Source organism: Myotis nattereri (assembly GCF_964212035.1).
Source record: "Myotis nattereri genome assembly, chromosome: 5".
Taxonomy (NCBI): domain Eukaryota; kingdom Metazoa; phylum Chordata; class Mammalia; order Chiroptera; family Vespertilionidae; genus Myotis; species Myotis nattereri.
Genome location: NC_138080.1, coordinates 34,297,213 through 34,303,212, shown reverse-complemented (window position 1 = coordinate 34,303,212; position 6,000 = coordinate 34,297,213). Strand labels below are relative to the sequence as shown.

Below are 6,000 nucleotides of genomic sequence, written 5' to 3'. Positions count from 1 at the left end.
GGAGTCGGGTGCGGGGGGTGGGGGAGGGGAGGGGGGCTGTCCACGTAAATGGACTGTACTGCCATAGCTCAGACTATTTTTGGAATTTCCCTAATGCCTTCCCCCATCTCCACCCCGATCGAAATGCTCTTGCTCTCTTAACATTCTGGTTAGATCTCCTTTTCTAAATGTAATCAATCCTGCTTAGGGTTGTCGTTATTTCTTCCTGAGCCCACCTCTCATCCTTGAGGACAGCGAGCTCGTCTTACTCACGCCCGTCACACCTCCCCCCTCCCCCCCCACCCCACCCCCCTCGCCCCTGTGCGATGTCAGTTCTCCATAAATGCCGGCTTTATTGCTGAGTTATGTTGAGATTGACTTTGTGGATCATGGGGTGCTCTTAGGAATGTCCCCACTGTGGCCAGTCTGTGTCCTTTAGGAAAACATGAAGTAATTTTAAGCTAAGTTTGGGGGATGCGTTAAACAATGCCAATTTTGTCCCACAAATAAGTTTACAAGGCTGGTTTCCTTGCATGGATTGTAAGCCGGGTCTACCTGCCGTTTCCCTAGACGGTTTCCAAAAAGTGCTTTGAGCAGGGCCTTTCGAACAGGCCCGTGAAGACCAAGGCTGACTTGGCTCTCTGGACCCAGCAGCCATCCCTGAGCGGGCTGTAATGCCAAAAGTGGCCACCAGAGGGGGACGTGTTCCAGACCCCAAGGTGGGCCTCCACAATTGCTCCAAAAAACTTCGCATTTAAAGACTGGCCGCCAGAGCAGCTGCAGTTCACGTCTCAGTCAGTACCTAGCAGAGCTGCTGGTGCCTCCACAGGACATCTCCGAGCGCTGCCCTGGCTGAACGAGGCGAGGCACCAAGACCGGGCTGCCCAGCCCCAGGCCTCCCCTCGGGCACAAAGCTGAGTCTTGCCTCCTGAGTTGATCCTCCTGGAGAAGTGACCCCCAAGACGAGTCACTGGGCACCCCTACAGCCTCTTTCTATGATTTGTTCTGGATTTGGCTGGCTGTGGAGACAGGCTCCCAGGGGCTGCCTAGGTCTCAGTGCGGCGGGAGCAGCCACCTCTCCAGCCACCATGGGTGCTGGGATCTGAGGGGACAGCCTCTGCAGCCTCTGCGGAGGCCCTAAGGTGAGTCTTTATCACTTTGACCCTAACTTTGTCCCAGTACCTGGCAGCGGGAGGACGCGGTGTTCAGGGATCCTCAGGCTGTGGAGCATGGAGGGGCCAGCCCCAGGTGGAAAGGCCTCAGTGGCAGCCTGAGGAGATCCACGGGGCCCTCGTCCAGCTGTCTGCACTGGCGACTGTGAATCTGCATTTGGGTGCCAGAGGAAGCTATTGCCTTAGGGACAACTATTCCAGGCGCGGGACACCGCTCCAGAGCCTATTCAGGGAGCAGAGGATATGGGTGACAGTCTCCCTACATGTGCAGAGTGTGTGCACGTGTGTCTGTGCATGCACATGTGTGTGCATGTGTACATCTGTGCATGTGTGTGAGTCTGTACATGTGCGTGTGTCTGTGCATGTGTGTGCATCTGTGCGTGCGTGTGCGTGTGTCTGTGCATGTGTGTGCATGTGCGTGTGTGTGTGTGTGTGCGGGTGTGCGCGGGTGTCAGTGCGTGTGCATGTGCACGTGTGTCTGTGCATGTGTGTGTGCCTATGTGTGTCTGTGCATGTGCGCATGTGTGTATGTGCCTGTGTGTCTGTGTCTGTGCACACGTGCCTGGTGGTGGAATAGATATGAAGGGAGAGCCTGTTTATAAAACATCTACACCTTTCCAGCTTTGGGTTGTGATTGAGGCTGAGTACAGTTAGAGGAGGAAAGGGTTTAAAACCCACTTAGGGATCCACTCTCCAGAGAGGGCCCCGTTACGGCTAGGGATCCAAAGAAAAGCTGTGCGCCCTGCAGCATGAGGCGCTGGATCCCAGACACGCGGTCTTTGCAGCAACAAGCAAGGCTCATGCCAGCCCCTCGGCAGGAAGACTTGATCGAGTCCTCCTGGGGCCGGAGAGGGACCCTGAGAGCCGGGGTCCGGATCTTAGCTCTGGCCCGCATTCACGATCGCCTTTGGCAGGGGCGCCCACACAGCATTGTCCTGACACTGTCAAGCCGCCGGGAGGCCTCAGGAGCCGGCAGCCCTCCCGCTGGCTGCTTGGCTGAGTCAGAAGATGCTGGGGCTGATGGCTCTCACCGGACCCTGCCACCGACCTCCCGTGTGCCCTTGCTCATAAAGCCCCTCCGCGTTCATGTCCCACATGAAGCTCTCGATGCTGAGTGGCTGGCAGACATGCTTCTTCCCATCACAGAAAGGACGGCCTGGGGCTGCCCGAGCTCGGCTGATTGGGCCAAGTCCCCGAGTAACAGGAGTGGAGCCAGGACAGGCCCCCCCGCCTGCTGGCCTGCAGAGCGCCTGGGGTGGGGCTGTGGGCGGCTGGGAGCCTCAGCTCTAAAATGCACCATCAAGACACTCTAAGGCAGCGGTTCTCAACCTGTGGGTCGCGACCCCTTTGGGGGTCGAACGACCCTTTCACAGGGGTCGCCTGAGACCATCGGAAAACACGTATATAATTACATATTGTTTTTGTGATGAATCACTATGCTTTAATTATGCTCAATTTGTAACAATGAAAATACATCCTGAATAGCATATTTACATTAGGATTCATAACAGCAGCAAAATTACAGTTATGAAATAGCCACGAAAATAGTTTTATGGTTGGGGGTCACCACAACATGAGGAGCTGTATTAAGGGGCCACGGCATTAGGAAGGTTGAGAGCCGCTGCTCTAAGAGGTCAAGTGTCTTCTTTGTGGGGGAGCAAGGCCCCACTCTGACTGGAAACACAGAAGTCCGGGCTCCTTGGGCTTCCTCCGCAGGGCACCTGGGCATCCACACCCCCCATGTGTCCATGGCCCTCGTCCCCTCCCTTCCAGCTGTCAGGGCCTCTTCTTGCCCCCAGAGCCCCACCTGCCCCCCTTAACTGACTCATCTTGGGTCCTAAAGGTGGTCGCCAAAAGGGGTGGCTACACCCTTCCAGGACAAGACACTCTGGTGCTGAGCCAGTGCCCTGGGTGGGAAGCGTTTGCGTGGCGCCTCACCCCTCTCTGACATCCTTGGTTCTTGCCTCTTTATGCCTCTGCTTATCTTTAAAATGGGAAAGACAGACTGACACCACCTCCCAGTGCTCCTGGGAGGGCAGAGAGGCCCCGGATGGCAAATGGACTGCAGTGCATGGGATGTATGCACACGTGAGGGGCTTCGCTCTATTATCGCACACTCGGCGGTTCGCTGTACTTTGCCTGAGAGCACAAACTCGGCCCAAAGGCTATAAGAACAAAGACGGAAGGGTCTAAAATAAACGTTGGTTTGAAAGAACATGCTTAGGTTCCGTTCCCAAGGAACAAACATTGGCAGAGCTGGCTGGGCATCTGCAATCTCATCTCACTCACATCTGGCCTCCTGCTTGGCCAGCCCGTCTCCCCACCCAGCTCCCCAGGCTCCGGCTCCACCAGCTGAGGGGTGCAGAGGGAGCAGAGATGGGGGCGCCCTACGGACACATCCCACGTAACAAGCAGTGCATCCTAGCTCTGGCCTGGAGCTGAGCACCAGAGCGGATGGTGAAAATGAAGATGGGCTCCGCCGGCCCAAGCCCGTCTCAGCGCCTCCCTCCAGCAGGCGGCTCTGGCTCCCTGTGGCCCCGGGGCAGCAGCGCCGCTCCTTTGGCCAGGAGAGGGTTACCACAGGCAGAAGACGCTGGCCTCCTGCTTGCTGCTCGCCGGGATCCCACGGAGGCAGAGGGAGGGGTGCTGCACACAGTGCTCTGAAACTAGGGAGGATCCCCCCGCAGCTTAGCAGCAGCGGAGCTGTTCAGGGCCCCACCTAGAGGCCCTTACTGGGTGGAGGACTTGGATGGATGGAGGGTATCGGGAGACTAGCAAACTGGACACAACTGCAGCCCAGAGAAGCTGGGGTAGGAGCTGTCTTGGAGCTCCGGGAAACCCTCGGTGCAGGGAAAAAAGACCATGGCGGAGGTGTGGGCTCCCCCTGCCCCTTCTCCCACAGGCCGGAAGAAAGGCCCGCAGAGACTGTGAGCACGCTGATCGTGCATGCATGTGTGTGTGCGTGCATGTGTGCATGTGTGTAAGTGCCTATTTGCAGGTGTGTGCATGCGTGTGCATGAGTGTATGGGTCTGAGTGCATGCTTGCATGCGTGTGTATGAGTCTCTGTGTGCACACATGTGTGTTGCATGCACACATGGGTATGCAGATGTGGCATCTCATTACTTGAAAAGACAAGAGCAGAATCCACTGTCCATCCCTCTGGCTGTCCGAGGGCAGCTGTTTGGCAATTGCTCATTTGTGGCCTCTTCTCAGCACTTTGAAGTCAGAGGTCTCTGGAGGCAAAGGTCAAGTCATGAAATAGATTTACGTTTGCTCTCCCAGAAGGAGCCGTTCGGCCAGCCTCCTCCTTCTTTATCCCTATTTACTGAAACGGTCCTGATGCCATGTTTCCCACCTGCTCCGAAGGGAACTCACTGGATGGCTGCTCCTTCCAATCAGCAGGCACTGTCCCCCCACTGCCACCTGCTGTGGCCTCCTCCTCATACCCCCCCACCCCCCGTCACCTCCTTCCTGGTGGTAGACCCCTGGCTGGCACTCGGGCCTCAGAACTGAGCTTGCTCCACGCGGGGCCTGGCACCCATCCATCCTCCCAGGAGCCTTTATCATCCTAAGAAATCACTTTTTACAAGTGGATTTATTTGGATTCAATATCCATGGAGTCAAAGAACATCAGAATGAAGGTCAAGCTAAATGAACAGCTAGAGAGTCATTTATAAAATCATTGAGCATATATGTGAGAAAAGAATATCAAGTATTTTATGTAAATAAATACTTTGTAATTTGGCTCGAGAAAATGGATTTTCTCCTTATGCAAAGAATGCATCATAGAAAACGCAGGACATCCAGCAAACTAAAGGAGGCCCTGTTCCCATCAGAGTCCTGTAACACACCTGGATCTACCAGGTCTCGCCTGGGACAACCGGACACCTCACATACAGTTGTCCTGTCACACGTGCAGGACGTGTGTATGTTACAAAATGGGGTGGTGGTGTACGCACTTGTGTAACCGGGCCTGGTTCACTGCAAACAGCAGAGCACTTTCTCCAGTTCTGGGTACGTTCCTGGGACACCAGGGGTAGGACCTCAGGGCCCCGTGATGCAGCCTCAGGAGGCCATGCAGGACCAGGGCTCTTCCTGGGTACAAGGTTGTCCAGGTCCTTGTGTCTGGAGGGCCCCACCGAGGCCACCTGCTCCTCAGCATCCCGTGGCTCCACTAAACCCAGCTCCTCTCACCACCAGCCCAGCCAGGTTGGGAGTAGTTCTGGTCTTAGCTCTGTGGGCAGGTGGTCTCCGTACCTGCCTTCGTGTCTAGCTTCCCTTCTTTTAACACAGAGTAGAAACCCATGTCTCTCTGACATGCTCAGGGCTCCAGAGGCTCAGAAATTGCTCCATCTGAGTCAGGAGAATTGGCTCCTCCAGGCCCCACCCAGCATGGCTCTTAGAACACCCTGACTGTGCATGCGTGTGTGTGTGTGTGTGTGTGTGTGTGTGTGTGTATGCGTGTAAGTGCATGCATGCATTTGTGTGAGTGTGTGCATACCTGTGTGTTGCATGCACACATGGGTATGCAGGAGATGTGGCATCTCATTACTTAAAAAGATAAGAGCAGAATCTGCTCTCCATCCCTCTGGCTGTGAGAAAGACAGTTGTTTGGCAAGTGCTCATTTATGGCCTCTTCTCAGCCCTGAAGTCAGAGGTCTCTGGAGGGTGCCAGCCCCAGCTCAGGAGGCCAGCCCCACCGAGAGCTGTTGAAAGAAAGAAGACGGATACCCACCATCAGAAAGGCTCAAAGGGCCTTGGCCCTCGAAGCACTGAGGAAACTGGGGAGGGGGGATCAGAGTCCTAAGCAGCCTGTAGATGTCACCTGTGGATGAGGACAGCAGCCCA

The 6,000-nt window shown here is 55.6% G+C and overlaps 1 protein-coding gene across 1 annotated transcript in view; it reads left to right on the top strand.

Annotated features, from left to right (window-relative positions):
• The first annotated feature begins 749 nt into the window (after positions 1-749).
• SCARA5 (scavenger receptor class A member 5) overlaps positions 750-6,000 on the top strand; it is a 107,607-nt gene continuing 102,356 nt past the window's right edge. Inside the window, exon 1 of the mRNA XM_081091631.1 lies at positions 750-1,121. The gene's annotated coding sequence lies outside the window, so the exon portion shown is untranslated. The remainder of the gene's footprint in view (positions 1,122-6,000) is intronic.